The sequence below is a fragment of the Salvia splendens genome, chromosome 14, assembly GCF_004379255.2.
Source record: "Salvia splendens isolate huo1 chromosome 14, SspV2, whole genome shotgun sequence".
Lineage (NCBI taxonomy): Eukaryota > Viridiplantae > Streptophyta > Magnoliopsida > Lamiales > Lamiaceae > Salvia > Salvia splendens.
The window spans coordinates 26,530,476-26,548,900 of record NC_056045.1 but is presented as its reverse complement, the minus strand read 5'-3'; the positions used below and the strand labels follow the sequence as shown (position 1 = coordinate 26,548,900).

Below are 18,425 nucleotides of genomic sequence, written 5' to 3'. Positions count from 1 at the left end.
ATTTCACAAGAGAAATGATTTATAGACATAATAGCAATGCCATTATGAGGTTAAAATAGTAATTGTACAATAAAAAAATTAGTTAAATTTATATTATGTATATATACTTTATTACCCTTGTATTAAATTTGATATTAAATACAACTATTTATGGAAAGCTCTAAATTAGGCGTACATAATTATTTGACATCATAGGACCCCAAAAATTTATGATGAATCTTTTTTTTATCTTTCCTCTTCTTATTAATTTATTTAAGACTTATCTATAAAATTTTAAAGTACTGTAATTTTATTAATTTTATATATTTGGTGTACATTTCGCGACTCAAATAAATAACGAAATATATTAGCAAATGAATAATGATGAATTTCTTATAAAACTAGTCTTTATAAATTTTAATTTGAATAATTTAATATAAAAATAATTAATTATATGAAGTATTAAAAATTTGTAATAATAATTTAATATAAAAATCTATAGTAAATAATAGTAATATATAATAAAAAATTACTTTATTTGCAATTTTCAATATCCATAAACTTATTCATTTTTTCACTTTTAAATTTTAATCCACAAGAAATTTTATACTCAATTCAATATATCATGCAACAAATAGTACAGTAAGATATAATGAACTGAGCTAAAAACTCTAATATTTTTTAAAAAAACAAAGAGAAAATATTAATTATATAATTTAAAAATATTAAATAGATGAGTTAAGAATATGTACTAATTGTTTTGATCGATGCTCGGTTGTGATGTTCCAAAATTTAAAATAAATTAAAATATCTGATTATAAAGAAATAAAAATCAGTACCACAAACTCAAATCTCAATTAGTGTGAATTGCAGAATCCCGTGAACCATCGAGTCTTTGAACGCAAGTTGCGCCCGAAGCCATTTGGCCGAGGGCACGTCTGCCTGGGCGTCACGCATCGCGTCGAAAAAAAAAAAAAAAAAAACTCAAATCTCAATTAGTAGCATTATATATCAAATTTAATTTGTTGCATGTATAGTTAATAAACAAATAACTTTATTTTTTGTAAAGAAAAAGAGAACATTACCTACTCCATATATTTTTAAAAATAAGATTAATACCACAAACCTATCCAGTATTATTATGATAAATTAATACTAATTCAGTTTATAATTTTAATTTTAGAAATTTCATAATTTTGATTTGAATTCTGTTTATAATTTTAATTTTAATATTTCATAATTTTAATTTTAATTCTTTACTTTCAAAATTTAAATTTCTTTATTTTAAATCTTGTAATGTTATAATCGAATATCTACCGAAAGTAATAAATTTTAAATATATAATTTTTTTAAATAATAGAATTATTTTAAAAAATATTTTAGCTCAATTCGCAATTAAATATCTGAAAGTAATAAATTAAACGTTGATATAGTAATACTATCTAAGTCTACAGTTTTGATTTTGAGAATTTATAATTTTGATTTTAATTATTTACTTTAAAAAATTTAAATTTATTTATTCTTAATTTTCAGAACGTTATTGTCAAATTTTGATTAAAAAATAATTACTTGTAACTCATCTATTTTTAATATTTTAAACTATTTAATTAATTGTAGAATTTTTTATTTTTCTTTATAATACTCCATATTAGTAATTCTTAGCTCAATTAAATATAACATGCTAAATTTATCTATTTGATATACGATATACTATTAATTCAAATTGTGTTTAGAAATTTTAATTTTTATTATTTACTTTCTAAAATTTTAATTTATTTAAATTCTTAATTTTTGTGACGTTATTATCGAACCTTAACAAAGATAAATAATCACATAATCTTAACTCCTTTTTAATGGTATAACAAAGATATGAGTATAAATAAATTTTTCTTAGTTCAATTTGCATTAATGTCCAACAAATAATTAAATTTTGATACATGATAGTATATTAATACTAATTGAATTTATCGAGTTTAAGAATTTCATAAGTTAAATTTCATTCTTTCTTTCCAAATATTAATTTCTGTAAATTCTTAGTTTTTGAGATGTTACTACGAACGTCTATAAAAAAAATAATCACATGTTCTTAACTCATCTATTTAATAAGCATATTAAAACTGCACAGCTAATATTTGCTCTTTTCTATGAAATACTATTAGTCTTAGCTTAATTAACTGACATACATTAAATTAAAATTAGGCATATAATATGTTGATTATAATTGAGTTTATAATTTCAATTTTATTTCTATAGTTATTAAAATTTCAATGTCTTTAAATTCTTAAAATTTGAAAACTTGTACTCCGTAAAATTGAAGAATACGGAGTATATACATTTAAGAAAGGTACTACTAAAAATGTGAAGAAATAGAATGAAAGAGAGAAAAATGGAAAATAAAACTATTACTACTTCACATTCTTATAAATATTTTAATGATATAAATTTGTGACTAGATGATATTGGAGACACAATTTAAATTTACCATATCTAATTGGAATTTTCTTCACGTCAAATCCTCTGAACTAGTTGCACACTACCAAAATATCTACATAAGGATAAATTAGTCGTAAAAATTATAATTATAGCAAAGAAATATAGGGATATTATGGCATGGAGATATTATGTCTCTAAATCACTATCCATTTCACAAATATCGTACTTTGAAAAGTCATTTACGGTTACGGACACCAAAGACTATTAACTTTGTATAGTGACTCACTCCATAAATCCACCCTAATTATGATTGTGATTAATAAATCGTTTTTTATTTGATTTTGACTAATACTTCTTGGGACACAAATCGTTTTCCCATTAATGAATTGTACATCTAATTGAGATATTATACAAGAGCCAAGTAGAGCCGCTCAATTAACCAATGTCATTTCTTTTTAGGCCAATATAGTTTAGGTAGAATCTGTTGATTTTATTCTTTTGCAATCGGAGTTTTCACACATAGCTGTTTATAGAAGTCTACATATTTTAAGTGTTAGAAGCTTCGAAGTTTGCGTTTTGCTTCAAGCTTGAAGAATCCATCCTCGAAAGAAAGGGTCAATGCCCTAATAGTAATACTACTAATCTGCATAGTGCATGCATTAAATAAGTTATTAAAGTTTGTTTCAAAATAAATAATAAAGTTAAACTTTACTACACAAGTTTTGGTTTCAATTCAACTTTTTAATAGTACTCCATGCATACGGCATGGGAACCAACATGTCACATGAGATGAATTAGTTTTATTTCATATGAAATTAAATTATTAAGAAAATTTAAAATGATAATATGATATAAATTTATACTTTGGAACAAATTAAAAAAATAATAATCAATTTAATATAAATACAACATAATCTCTTTAAATACACGTTGAATCGATATGTTATGTAAGAATAATTTTGCATGGTCCCGGCTAAAGCTCAATTTGCGAATCAATAATTTTGATAAATTAGTAGTAAGATAAATAATTTATTCTAGGCTTGGATCTTTGAACATGCTTCAATAGATTGGAAGCCACAATAATTTCGTGTAAATTTTAAAATATTTTCTTTATGCATAGCATAGTTGGTTCTTTCGTCAATATACAACATCGAATCTAATTCTAATTAACACAATGAAAATTTTTAAATATTCAAGCATTGTTTTCCACTTAGTTAAATTCAAGACTTGTTGATTTCCTATGTTATCACTTCTAATAAATAAATTATTAATCTATTAAGTACAGTAACTAATGCCATTGTTTGTAACGACGAATTCAGGGCATGAATAACGCAAGGGGCCGGGCCGCAAATCGCGAGTCCCGGCCCGTCACAAGCGTTGCATGGAGGAGAGTCACGGCCTAGGCCGGTCCCAGGGCCGCATTTGCGGCCCGGTGACGCTCCCGGGGTCCGGCCCGGCCTAGGGTTAGCGTGATACGGGACGGGCCGCAAACCCCCAAAAAAATTGTTTTTCTTTTTTTAATTATTTTTTTTGTCTATTTTTACCCATTTATTCAACATTCTTCCACCAATTTCTCCATTTCTATCCTCTAAATTATTTCACTATTTTTTCTAGGAATTGTAATTTTTATTTTCTAGGGCTTAATAAAAAAAATCTAGGATTTATAATTTTTTTTCTAGGATTTGTAATTTTCTTTTCTAGGATTTGTAATTTTCTTTTTTCGACTGAACAATGTATTTTCCCGACTTGAATTGTTCAACGTATTGCATTTACGAGTAAAATATGTTGAAGTTGTGAATAGTGTCATTTATTAGTTGCGGCCCGGGTTACGGCCTGCAGGGTTAGAGCAGTTGGGCCTGGGCCGCAACTGTAAATGAATAATGAGTGGAGGAGACTTGGGGCAGGAACTGGGACGGGGTTATATTCATGCTCTCAACACATTAGAATCCTAAATGATTGCTTTCGTGGGGAATATTATTGACAGTCTGCCACTGCTGAATACTGCATCTATCGTCACGAAAATTTATCACATTTCATTTTCTGCATTCGTTTTAGAAAAATGCTAATAATAAATAGCTAAAGTGGAGAAAGGATAAAGTTAAAAGAGAATAATGTGGATGAGAGTTTTCTCTACATTATTCTCTCTCTTATTTTATCCTCTCTCCACTTAACTATTTATTACTATCATTTTTCTAAAACGAGAACAAACGATAAAATGTGACAAATTTTCAGGCTCTAACCGAAAATGAAATGCGACAAATTTTCAGGGAGGAGTATATAGAAATTTCAACGAAGACAAAATATTTGACATATCACCAGAAAATGTCAATCAAAACATTTCCGAAAAAAAGTAAATAAAAAAACCATTAATATTGTGAAGCCAAAGATCAGGCAGGCTGTCCATAATTATTAAGCTTAGATAAAAGTTAATTAATCAGAAAAAAATCTAGTAACTAAATTAAGCTACTCTCTGCCTCCGGCTCGGCGTTGAGATCCAATCCAAGTTTCGCCACCGCACTCTTACCGCCGTCTGCCGCCGCCGCCGATGACGTGGAGCTCTGCGGCTCGGTGGCGCCGATTTTACTACCACTATTATTGTTAGAAGCTTCGTTCTCAAAATACTTGACAGCGACTCGCATCCTTCTGACTATGGCGAAGAATTCCTCCACCTCTTCCTCCGTCGGTGGAGGAGAAGCCTCAGCAGCGGCGGAAACCTCCCCCTCCTCAATCGGATCTCTTGATTTGATCTTCATCTCGTCGCCGGCCTTCCTAGCCTCCGATTTGGCCTCTCTTTTCCTCTTCTTCTCCCTCTCCATGATTCTCTCTCTTTCCCTTTCTGTTTTTCTCTCTCTTCTCACCACATGTTATATACATTGATGCACAGACCATAACTATGCTTGTTTGTGTATTTTTAAATGTAAACACTATAAAGAAGGACTTGACTTTTCATTTTCTCCCCTTAATAAATCCTCAATCGAAGTGACACGAATGTTAATACATACTGTAATTGATAAAGTGAAAAAAAAGGAGAAGATAGTTAAAGTTGCGTTAAGTGGATAATAAGATATATTAAGTGTTTAATGAATTATAATAATCAATTATAATATTAGTTGTAAATAAATTAATGTATATGAGTAATGAATTTAGAAAATTATTCCATATATGAAAATGCTCATATTTTTATGGACTAGATAAAAATGGACAGTGTATATATTTTTACGAGAAAGAGAGAGTAGGTACTATGTACTTTTGCTAAAATTGGTGGAATAATTAACACTCATACGCTCTAGCAGCCTGAACCCGATTTGTCATAGTAGAAAAGACGTCAAATACTTTTGAAAATATATCACTTAACTTCCACTATTACTAAATGTTGTCACATCAATTTCTTAAGATGGTGACACAATTTGAGAAAAAAATCAAGGCAATAGTTGAGCCGAGCACAAACTACTTTTCCCTAGTTAAATTATTTTTTACGAGCTAGTAGTTAAGGTTTATTTAAGAAATAATTTATATAATTTTTTATAATCAAATTAATGAGTATTTTTTTGTAAATTTCAATATTTAATATATGTATTTTTTAGCATTTAACTAGTTATTTTAATTTATAAACATTAGTAAAATTTAATAATTACTAGTACTAATTTAGAAATCAACAAAATTTTAAAATTTTATTGTGGAGTAATAATTAATGTGATGAACGAGTTTTAATTTTCTATTTTAAAATTGGAAATGGACTACCGCTGGAATTGATGCTCTTGGCCACCATGACATCAGGCGAATGACGTCACACATTATAGGTGTCATTTCACGCCTCTCTTCACACGTGCCCAGCGCGTGTAAATTCTCTTCATTTGTTTTGAAATAAGGGTACTTTGTTTGCAGCATATGTTAATCTCTCGGGTCACAAGGGTAGTTAGAGCACCTACAACCGTGCTCTTGCCAGCGGCACGGTTATGGGCCCGGACGGTACTATTCATACCTGCTCTCTGGCAATAGCACAACACCCACAACTGTGCTCTTCCGCAAGGACGAGCACAATTAATATAAAATTCAATTACACAAAAACATTTTCATAATACTAAAATTCATTAAAAAAACCACAATAAAAATTACAAATTACAAATAAAATAAAAAGACATAATTAAAATGGTTGCGAACCGAACCATTCGGACTAGGAAACGGTTGCGAACCGAACCATTCGGGGTTCCAACCGTGGGAGCCGCTTGGGTTGTCGTCGTGACCGGACATAGTGGTGTTGTAGGGTGTGAGATGAAGATGAAAATGGATATGAGAGATTGAAGATGAGAATGGAGATGAGAGAATGATGATGAGAATTGTGTAGTGAAAGTGTGAATTTTTGGGAGTGAAATTGAGGGTATTTATAGATGAAAGTGTGTATTTTTGGGGTAAAAAAAATGAAAAAAAAATTAAAAAGGTGTAAAAAACGGTTATAAACGGATATATTTTTTTGGGGAAGTGAAATTTTTTTTTATTTTTTATCGATTTTTTAATTAAAAAACCGATTTTTAAAAAAAAAAATAAAAAAATTTAAACTCAACGGCTATGCCGTTGACGAATGGGAGGGCGACACGTGTGCGTCCGCTGGCACGGACGTGCTCGATACATCGAGCAGCGCCGTGCCAGCGGCGCGGCTGCAGCGGCGGCGGTCCTTCGCCTTGCCAACGGCGCGGACGGCGGTGGCGACTTTCGCCACCGCTGCGGATGCTCTTAGAGCATTTTTTTTAGGTAAATGATTTAAGAAATTGATTGTTAAAAAGTAAAGTGGGGAGGATAGTAAAGTAGAAGAGATGAAAATAGAATGAAATAAGAAGATAAAGTTTTTATAAAAAAAATGATTCAACTGCCTTGTGACAAATAAAAAAATAAATATGACTTAATTACCTTGAGACAAAGGGAGTATAAATCCTTCTATCTACATTTTCCCTCTATCATTAACAAATCATTATTCAGCCTAAATACATGCAACAAAGTCTATAAATGCACCCATCCTTATTTTTCATGTCATCACAATTTTATGTTTTTTTATCAAATTTTTATGTGATTAAATAAATATTATAAAGATAACTCAGTAAACCTATTTACAGGGATACAATAGCGCCAATCTCACGGCCGATTGCATTGGTCAGGAAGGTTGACGCTATTATGAATGACAAAAATATACAGAAGAGTATTTATCTATTCTTACCTAACATTGTTAAATGTTAAATGTGAAATATTATTTAAACCACCCAAAACAATTGTTCGCAAATAAAACATACAATCAACATTTAATTTATAGTACTATTATTCTAAAATACTATTCGTATAAACTTTTATCTAATGACGTTGAGATATTAATCTATACCCAAGATATAATTATATATTTTTAATTACTGTTTTACATGTATGAAGAAAAATGTCATAGAAACTCTGATATATATTTTCATGTACGAAATTTTTGTGTATTTTCTAGGACTTTTGTCAAAGACCAAAAGCAATGGTCAACAAACATAGATTTTTCATTTTATTGAAATTATTACTATACAAAATGACAAAAGAGGACCAACGCTCAGCCGCCTGCTCAATTTTCTTGTGAGACTTACTCCAATGTGAAATTCTTGGACTAACTGCTACAAAAATAAGATTATTGAATCCAAGAAATGAATTTAAAATAATTAACATATCTTAATAGTATTAACTACTACTATGTGAGTCTGTGGCACTAACACCATTATTCTATCTTGACATTGACTCTACACATATTTAACATGAAATTAAATCAATTATGTTTTTCAATTGTCACTTGTCAGTAGTGGATAGTAGGGACAATTTCGACGCATTAATATTGGGCATATTTATTGTTAACGCGTTTTAGCTATTTCTTTCTTAAAAAAAGTAGACTGTATTGTACTCCCTTCATCACAACTTAATTGATTGGGGAAGTTGCCGTATCCCGAGTCTCCATACCCCGGGGAATTACCATCTCCACCTTGCATTTTTTGTAGGGTTTGGAAGTGTAAAATGAAGGGATTGGAAGTGTAGAAACAAGTGAAAAAAATGGAAATAGAAGTGCATATTTATAAAAAAAATTCGAAATTAAAAAAAATAAATTTATTTACGCGGCCCAGCCGCGAAACGCGCCCGCTGCAATGGAGGGCCCCGGCTCGCCCTCGGCTCTCGGCCCTGCGCCCCGGCTCTCGGCTCTCTACAATGGGGGGCCGCGGCCGCGGCTCCCCCATTGTGGACACTCTAAGTGTGATAGTTAAGTTGGACCGGGGGAGTATTTTTTTTATTCTTACTAATTTGCTACCAAATAAGTGAAGGCGTAGAATCAAAGTAACGGTTCTAGTTTTGGACTCTTGATCGTCTCTAATGGCACTTGAATCGACATACCAGTTCTATTGATCTTGGATTCAATTTTAGAACTATAATCAATACTTAATCGTTAATTTAAACCCCAAATCGTGGACAAATGGGCAAAAACCTGAGCAAAAACCTCCCAAAATCGACGGCTAATGATTCCATTTACCATATCGTCAATTTACTTGTCTGGCTGTATGCTGTTTTCGATTCCCTAGGAATCAAATCGGCGATTTTCTAACCAACACCAATCTTATTTATTTTAGATATTAAATAACCTTCTTTTCTTATAAAATCCTTTTAAACAATGACAACCCAAATTATTTTAGTACTAAAATTGTTTCTAGAGTTTGATTTTAAATGCCTAATAATCTCTCGGTACGGCTACAATATTCCGAGAGAGCAATAGCAAGAATTGGTAAACATATTGAATATAAAACTTGATTTTGGCATTATAATTTATTTACATAGACCCCAAGTCGGATAGTCATTTGATATGAGTCTTTGTGGCAACTGGCAACCTAATTCAAACCTCACATGCATGGAATCATGCGAGAGATATAAATAAAATTATTTTAAAGTTTTGTTCAAATAACATAAGAAGACTATAATTTTCTTTTGATCAGGGTGGAAATGTGGTACATGGCCTAATTATTATTAGTAGAAAAGTACATACACGTTGTAAACTGAACCTATTAAAGTCAAGTTGCAACTTTAAATGTGCAATTTGACAACTAATCTTATATAGACACAAAATTAAAATGACTAAAATTTAAAATCTATTTTTTTATATAAGTTAAGGATATAATTTATCCGTCTTTAAAAATACTACTTCCTCCGTCCCCAAAGAATATGCACTTTGAGATCGACGCGAGTTTTAATGTAGAATTGGTAAAGTAAGAGAGATGTAGAGAGAAAACGTAAATAAAATATTGTTAGTGGAGAATGAGTCTCACCTCATTAGAAAGAAAAGACTTTCCAAAATTAGAAAGTGCATATTCTTGTGGAACGGACTAAAAAGGAAATAGTGTGTATTCTTGAGGGACGGAGGCAATATAAATTATTCTTATTTCCGTCTGTCTCTTAAAATTATAACTTTTCATTTTAGAAAAATATTTTTATTTTTTGTTTGTCTCATAAAGTTAGAAACTTTTCATTATAGAAAATATTTTTCTCTATAAAAGGTGAGAGCAATGTTTTAAAAACTGGACCGGACCAGCCGATTCGACCGGTTCAACCGCGAACCGGTAGGTGGTCTGGTCCGGTTAGCACTATAAAACCAGTGACATGTTCAACCACTATGAACCGCTGAAACCGGTCGGTCGAACCGGTCTGGCCGGGAACCGGAAACCGGTTCAAATGCTTTTCAAAATTTTATTCTAAAATTTTGGCCTTGATAGGGGTCGAACTCAAGACCTTCCGGTGAACTTACCAACAATTCTACCACTACACCACAAGGGCTTCTTAGTAGTAATATGAACATAAGTTATTTTCATATGTTAAACACGAAAGATTTTATCTATATAAACTAATAATCCATGTTTAATACGTATATATGTATATTAAGAATATGTGATTAATTATATTAAAAGTTTACTACTATTTGATTATATACTAGGAGTATTTACTAAATATATGTTTTAATTTATGTTTATTCATATATCTTTGTGTATAATATTATTTTGCCGCATTACTTTTTGAAAATAATACTATGAACTTATTTATTTTTATACATAAATATTAAATTTTTTATTTACAATAACTTACTACTAGTATAATTTATATATTTAATTATATTTGTTGATAAAAAGTTAATAAAATTCTATCATTCACTAAAAATATATTCTTTTTAATTTTATATTCTTTTAAGATAATTCATTTTAATTTTATAGTATATTCTTTTAAGAAATTGTTAATTATAATATATTTCTTATATTTTAATTATACTTTTACAATCACTAATGTTTTATAATATAGGAGTTTATAATTATACATAGAGTTTAATACTAGTTTTTAATATTATGTATTATAATTTATTATTGTATTTAAACTTAACGTCATTAAATATTCTAATATACTAGTAAAAGACTTGTTTTCTATAATAATACTATTAAATGTATAATACTATAATATTTATTGATAAAATATTTAATTAACTTTTATTATTTACTACTAAATAAATAAATAAATATATATAAACAGTATTCCGGTTCAACCAATGGTTCGACCAGTGAACCGGTTGAACCAATGAACTAGTAATGACGCCGGTTCGCTTGCCGGTCCGGTTTTTAAAACATTGGGTGAGAGTCATTCTCTACTAGTATTACTTTTTTCTTTTCATCTCTCTCTTCTGTGACTAATTTTACATTAAAAACTCGTGCTGTTTTTAAATATTTTTTAAAAAATGAGTATATTTATTATTTACCTCTTTATATTTTCTTTTTTCTGAGATGTTTGCGTATTTTAATTTAATTGGTTCACCGTCACAATGTCACAAATGCATATCTAGGAAATTTCCAATAAACTCGAAGACCATGTTTTATTATCGCAAATATATGAAGACTAAAAACGTGAAAAACACAAAAGAATTCGTCACTTTTCATTGTTTCAACAGAAATAGCAATGAGGTGTACAACATATAATTTTCTTTACATATTTCACTATGTTAGTTTTATGCTATATATACATCAATTTTAAGTAAAGTAGAGGAAATTCCTCTGCGTGTAATCATTGTCATCAACAAAGGAAATGTCACATGCAATCGCAAGATGATGACTACCCCATTCCTGCTAGATAATTATGTAAGTCCAAAATGAATATGGCAAGATGACATTGACGACTATCCTCGAAAATTGCTTACTGACTTAGTTTAGGTCTATGGTTTAGTTATTGTTTACTTTCACGTGTATTTAGGTTGTTATTTAGCGTATAACGCTATAAACCGTTGCTCCTTTACTTCTGTTTTCTTATGCTCATCCGTTGTTTGTCTTGTAAAATGTTTTGGATAAAGGTTTATTTTTGTCTATTTGTTGATTTCTTGATTTCGTTATTGTTTTTGTTATGAATTGCTTATGGAATAATGGCTTTGTTGCCTGCCATTTCCTTTACTCGAAGATTTGTATCATATCAATAAAAAGAATAAATTGTATGGGGAAAACTTAAATATCCGTGATAATCAATATCAGTCCTCTAGCCATTGACAATAGTGGATACATGGTTTTTAATTTAGGATGCAACAAGTTGGAGCTGTCAGCATGGGTTGTTCGGTCGTTGTCGAGTCTTCTTATTGATCTATTGGTATCTTGACCACCGAAAATATTACTCCCTCCTACACCATTTAAAGAATCATTTTGCCATTTTAATTTGTCTACGATTTATAGAACCATTTACTTTATTCCACTTTTAGTAGGTGGATCCTACATCCCACCATTTTTTTACACTTACAATCTAATACTCCCTCCGTCCCGGACTACTCGCACATTTCCTTTTCGGCACGGAGATTAAGGAATGAGTGCATAGTAAAGTCAACAATTGCGGCTGTAGGTGATAATTTTTACTAAAAATGGAAAGAGTGCAAATAACTTGGGACGCCCAGAAAGGAAATAAGTGCAAGTAGTCCGGGACGGAGGGAGTATAAAACTAATACATTAAATGAGTCTCACATTCCACTCACTTTCTCCCTTTACTTTTCTTCACAAAATCAAACAATTTCTTAAAATTCGTACCGAGTCAAAATGACTCTTTAAATGGTGGATGGAGGGAGTAGAACACTTAGAGTGTCCATAATAGGGAGGACACGGCCGCCGCCGCGAAGTCGGCGGCGCCGCGCCTCCCTATAGTGGTGGACACATGAGGCGCGGCGGGTAGAGGTGCCCACGGTTCGTAAACCGGTGGTTTCGGTTCGGAACCGCCGGTTCCGGTTTTGAGAAAGGCGGAACCGGAACCGAACCATGAGGCTATTTCACGGTTTTGGTTCCAAACCGCCGGTTTTCGGACGGTTCTCACGGTTCCGGTTCGGTTTTGGTGGTTTTTTTTTGCTATGTAATTTGAAATTTAGACTTATACAGTAAATTAGAACAAGACAATGGATAATTTAAATTGAAATAAGATGAATAAGGTGAAAATCATATCAATTTTATTGAATTTGAGTTGTAACGGACAACGATACATTACAATTTACAATACATATACAAGTATACAACAATGTGATATAATTTACAAGTGTCGTCAGAACATAAATTAAAAAACATGAAATGGGGGAGAAAAAGGGAAAATTGAAAAGGGCTTGAGCTCAACTTAAACTTTCAAAGTTAAACTTTTCAAATTTAAGTTGAGTTGTCTACGTATCCACAATTTTATTGAGGAATCAAAGCCCACGTAGTTCTCTTACCTTGCTTACCTTTTTGGTCGGCCGTGCTCGCCATTCACCGCCCCCCATAATTGATATCGTTGAGTGCCCTCACTTCCGACCTCGTCATCGGTGGAAAAGTCTTCACCATCACTCTCTACACGGAAGTCGAAATCCGGCTCTTGTGCTCTCATGTCCGCCTTTGCCCAATCATCAAGTAACATAGTGGCTTCCATGTTTTTGGCGGAGAGATTGCTCCTTTTGTCGTCTAGGACACAACCGCCGACACTAAAAGCGTGCTCAACGGCGACGGTGGAAGCGTGAACGGCGAAAATCTCCTTAGCCATTATCGAGAGTATCAGAAAATCTCGATAGCCGACCAGTTCCCAAGAATAGATACGTCAGGTTGCTTTTACGTTTTACCAGTGTTGTCTTGTCTCATAAATCCAAATCAAATAGTCATATCCAAACCGCCGGTTCCGGTTATAACCGTAGGTTAAATTGTTTTTTTTTTTGTCAATGGTCATTTTAAAAAGGTACATTACCGATTCCCCTCTCATCTCTCTCACCATAAATACAGTCGTTTCATTACTTAAATTCAGCCGATTTTGAACTACACTCACCTTCTTCACTTTTTCAAACCACCATTCCCTTCACAATCCTTTTTTTATTTGCTCAATCTTAGCTATGTCCAGTGTAGGAAGTGAGAAGAGAGAATGCAAGAGGCTGCGGGCGGCGCCACCACCCAAAGGCGACGCTCAATTCGAAAAACAAGTAGATCCGATCGCCGGAGATCTCAAAAATGGAGGAAAATGGATCAATTTGAATTCTAAACCAGAATTAAAAAAATTTGAAAATCGGTCGAAACCGACGGTTTTGGGGTAAAACCGGCGGAACCGCTGGAAAACCGCCGGTTTTTGCCGGTTCCGGTAAAAAAACCGTCTGAAAAAGCTGCCAACGGCTGATGTCTTGGATACCTCGCCGGAACCGTGAAACCGCCGGTTAACCGGAGGTTCGGTGACGGTTTCGATTCGTAAAATCTTGAACCGGAACCGGTCTGCGGTTCCAAATATGACGGTTCCGGTTCGGAACTGGAACCGGCGGTTCCGGTTCGACAGTTAACCACCGGAATCGGAAACCGTGGGCACCTCTAGCGGCGGGTGGCGGCGGACAGCACAAGGCCGACTAGTCTGGCCTGGCGCGGCACGGTGTAGAGAGTCGCGACGGTGCTCGCATCGGTCTATTGCACAGATCCGGCCCACCGGAATCGGAAACCGTGGGCACCTCTAGCGGCAGGTGGCGGCGGACAGCACAAGGCCGACTAGTCTGGCCTGGCGCGGCGCGGTGTAGAGAGTCGCGACGGTGCTCGCAGCGGTCTATTGCACAGATCCGGCGCCGCGGCGCTGGACAACTTTTACATATATATATATATTAATTTTCATTTGTTTTTAATAAATACCCCTTCCATAATTTATTTTCTATTCGATAATTTTTATTCACATTGAATTGAAATATACAAACAATTGAAAATTGAAATGTGTCCAAATAAAAAGTGTCCACTATTACGGTGGACACTTTTTTTGTGGCTAAGGACAAATAAAAGTGGCTTGTCCACCAATGTGGCCTCCCTATTGTAGACAATCTTATGGTAATCGATTAACTTCAATTTTAAGCTTGAGTTTCCACTATATTTTATAAGCATATTATCAAAAATCTTTACTTGTGTTAATTTTATTATCACGCCACGCATATTATTTTTAATTAAATCCAAATAAGCATGTTAATTTATTCTATTTAATTCGAATTCAAAATAGAGAATTGATAAATAAAATCATATTATAGATTCTGATGATTTCAAATCTTAAAACAAGGTACTTAATTAACACTATTGCGACAAATACTATTGCATTAACAGTTACAGTTAGTACTAATTTATTAGAAATTGGATGGAACTCAAAAAAAAAAAAAAATGGCCATGTTCATTAGAGAGGGCCCAGCCTACAATGTAATTATCTTTAAAACTGCGACCCAAGTATAATAGTAGTGATTTAGACCTAAAGCCCAAATCCAGTCTTATTTTCCTTTGTAATTAAATATGTTATCTATAATTGTTTGGATGTTTTATAATAAATGTATTAAGTATAATAATTACTCCTTAATTATTTGAGGCAGTTGTTGTGCATTTAATCAAGTATCATTATACATCCAGAGTCTTTGTCCTAGCAGCAAGGAGCTTAGACATTATTGTATGAGGTGATGTGTAATTTCATCCTTCATATAGGTGTTAATTTAAAAAAAATAAAAAATCAATCGAGTATCATTGTACTAAGTCGTGTTTGGTGCGGCAACAAATTTGAAAAAGGAATTGAATTGTTTTGATAAACATGTTTATAATGTCCTACTATTATTAATGATATCATAGGGCGAGGACATTTTCTGGATTATTGAAAATAGAATATACTTGCAACGTTTTTACCTTTGAATAATCGACGCATAGTAAATTGTTGCAACCAACCACCTGCTCACATAGTAAATTGCAGAAGAAGTTGCAATTGGAAAATATTTTTGTGGTCTCACGCAAAATATTTCTTTTTTGATATGAAATTTTTATTCATTACTATTATTTAATATGTTAAATTAAAAGAGAGTAAAGTTGAGAGAAAGATATTTTATTTTTAGAAATACGTTACAAAAAGAAAAATATGTTATAATAAATGAAATCGAGAAAATATAATTTTAATTTATTATTTTTAATCACTAACTATCTAACTATTTCAGACGTTAAACCACATTAATATTATACTCTACCTAAAAGTAATCATTTTTTTTCTATTTTGGTCGGTGAAACTAAATTAGTTCACTTTTATTGGTTTTCGGAATTTAACTTGAAAAATTGACATGACACGTGAAACTAGTGTGCTTTATGAGTACCCTAAAACAAAGAAATCTAGAGTTGGTGTTAATTGCAATTTCAATAGGCAGGTAATCTACCTATTTCGTAAATTGTTGACACAAAAACAAAATCCTCAAATTTTAAAGCCTCACATCTTCAATTTGAGTCCGTAAACTAGAGGTGGTGGTGCAATGTGAAGTTTGGAGAAACGCGGCGATGTTTTTATCCTCACAATCACCGGCGAGACGGACCACCGCCTCAACCCCGAGCTCCTCGACTCCATCACGGCGGCGGTCGCGCAAGTGAAGTCGGAGCCGACGCCCTCATCACCACTGCTCAGGGAAAATTCTTCTCCAACGGCTACGACCAGGCATGGGCCCTATCCGAACCGGCCCGGCCCAAGATCATCTCCAAGAAGCTCCGCCTCTTGGTGGAGGACTCCCTCCCCATGCCCACAATCGCCGCCGTCAACGGCCACGCCTCCGCCACCGGCTTCATCCTCGCCCTCAGCCACGACTACCTCCTCATGCGCAGGCAAGGGCGGACCCACTTGACGAGCATAACCCACACTCGACATGTTTCATTTATATCATTTTGCTTTCTAATTTTCCAAAACTAAATTTTTTTTTTTGATATATGTCCCACCATAAATTCTTAAAAATTCTTAATATATCTCAAGAAAGGATTTCAACCGAGAAGAAAAGATTTGGGAGAGAAGGTATCATTTTATTTCTGTGTATTTTCTATACAGCCTTTTCATCCTCTTATAGGTAGGAGTATGTGTAAATAAGGCAGAGTATAAATCTATTCCTAATTGAATCAATTACATATACATTATATGCTAATTGTGCAACTTTCCCGGATTAGATTATCCTCTGCAATCTTTCCTTCTTGACACTCCCCCAGTAACGGCATCTCCGATGTTCAAGTTGCCCAGAACTTCCTTGAAGAATTTGGTGTTGACTGCCTTGGTCAAGATGTCTGCCAACTGATGTTCGGACTTACCGAATGGAAGCTCAATAACTCCCTCATCTAGTTTCTCCTTGATGAAGTGACGATCGACTTCTACATGTGTGGTTCGATCATGTTGAACTGGATTTTCGGATATACTGATTGCTGCCTTGTTGTCGCAGTATAGTCGGCTGCTTTGTGTAGGTGTACGCCGCCAATCGGAGAGTCGTGCTTGCTGACGTGTTGGCGGTGCTCGGCTCCGATGAGACTGTCGGGGATTCCGGTGATGATGACGTGGCTTCGAGATTGTGATTTTACATGTGGGCCCCATTAGATATATAGCCGTTTTTACGGTCGTGGAGTCGTGCCTTCTATATTATCGCTTTAATTTTTCTAGAGAATCAAGTTTCAATACATGTACTGTCATTTTCTCTTTAATTTTTACTAGATGTTTCTATTTTATAAAAATGTACTGTTTCAATTAGAGTGAGATACCCGCATAATGAAAATGTGTCAGTTAAAAGTCTGGACGAATAAAGTATTATTCAATATTCCCACTTTGCCAAAAGTTGAATTTGTAGATTTACCTGTAAAAATCATGGATTAAATATGCCCGGTCAATGGATTTTGACTAAATAATAAATGTGACGAGACATTTAATTTTGTGAAATTAAATGACATAGCGTCGATCTACATTTTACGTAGGTAAATGTAGTATATTCACTTCCTCAAATCCGATTTCCGGTGAGTGAGAAATAGTGGATTAAAGTTGGACATAATTAGCTTTTAATTAAAGCTTAGAGATGGAGCTTAGGGAATAATTAACTAGTGTTAATTATCCCATATTGGAGGATTAACACATCTTTAATGTGTATAAATTAAGTGACTTTATGTTACTTAATAATTATAGTGGACCAAGATGGGTGAAAGAGCCCACACGCGCGCACACGCGCGCGCCGCCGCCGCCGCCCGCCCGCCCGAGCCCGAGCCCGAGCCCGTGCCCGTGCACGTGCTCGTGCTCGTGGTCGCGGCCGCGGGCCTCGGGCCTCGGGCCCGGGCCCGATCCCGAGCCCGATCCCGGTCTCGATCTTGATCTTGGCAATTGGTCTTTGGGCTTGGTGCTTGGCCCAAACTATTCTTTTTGGACCACCGCCGAGTCAGCAATCCAAGTGGCTTGACACGTCGTCAAGCGAGGCACAGTCACGGTTGCCACGTGAGAAATCCACACGCTCCACACACGGGTGGCACATTACAGCCACACGCCTGTAACCGACGTCGGTTACGTTTTTGCCATGATGAGCCTTCAATGGCTGGTTGACCCTGCATGGTGGTTGGCCTATAAATAGGCTAGCCATACCACTGCATTAGGACACACACCTACAAGCATTCTCTGCATAAGCTCTCTCCCTCTCCCTGCATTGTCTTTCTGTCGAAGCTCTGCCCTCTCCTCCATCCCGT

The 18,425-nt window shown here is 33.9% G+C and overlaps 1 long non-coding RNA gene across 1 annotated transcript; it reads left to right on the top strand.

The window, feature by feature from the left end:
* The first annotated feature begins 16,598 nt into the window (after nucleotides 1-16,598).
* Nucleotides 16,599-17,518, top strand: LOC121763938. Its single transcript, XR_006042525.1, has 2 exons — nucleotides 16,599-16,734; nucleotides 16,884-17,518. It is a non-coding gene; the product is annotated as an uncharacterized LOC121763938 (long non-coding RNA).
* The last annotated feature ends 907 nt before the right edge of the window (nucleotides 17,519-18,425 follow it).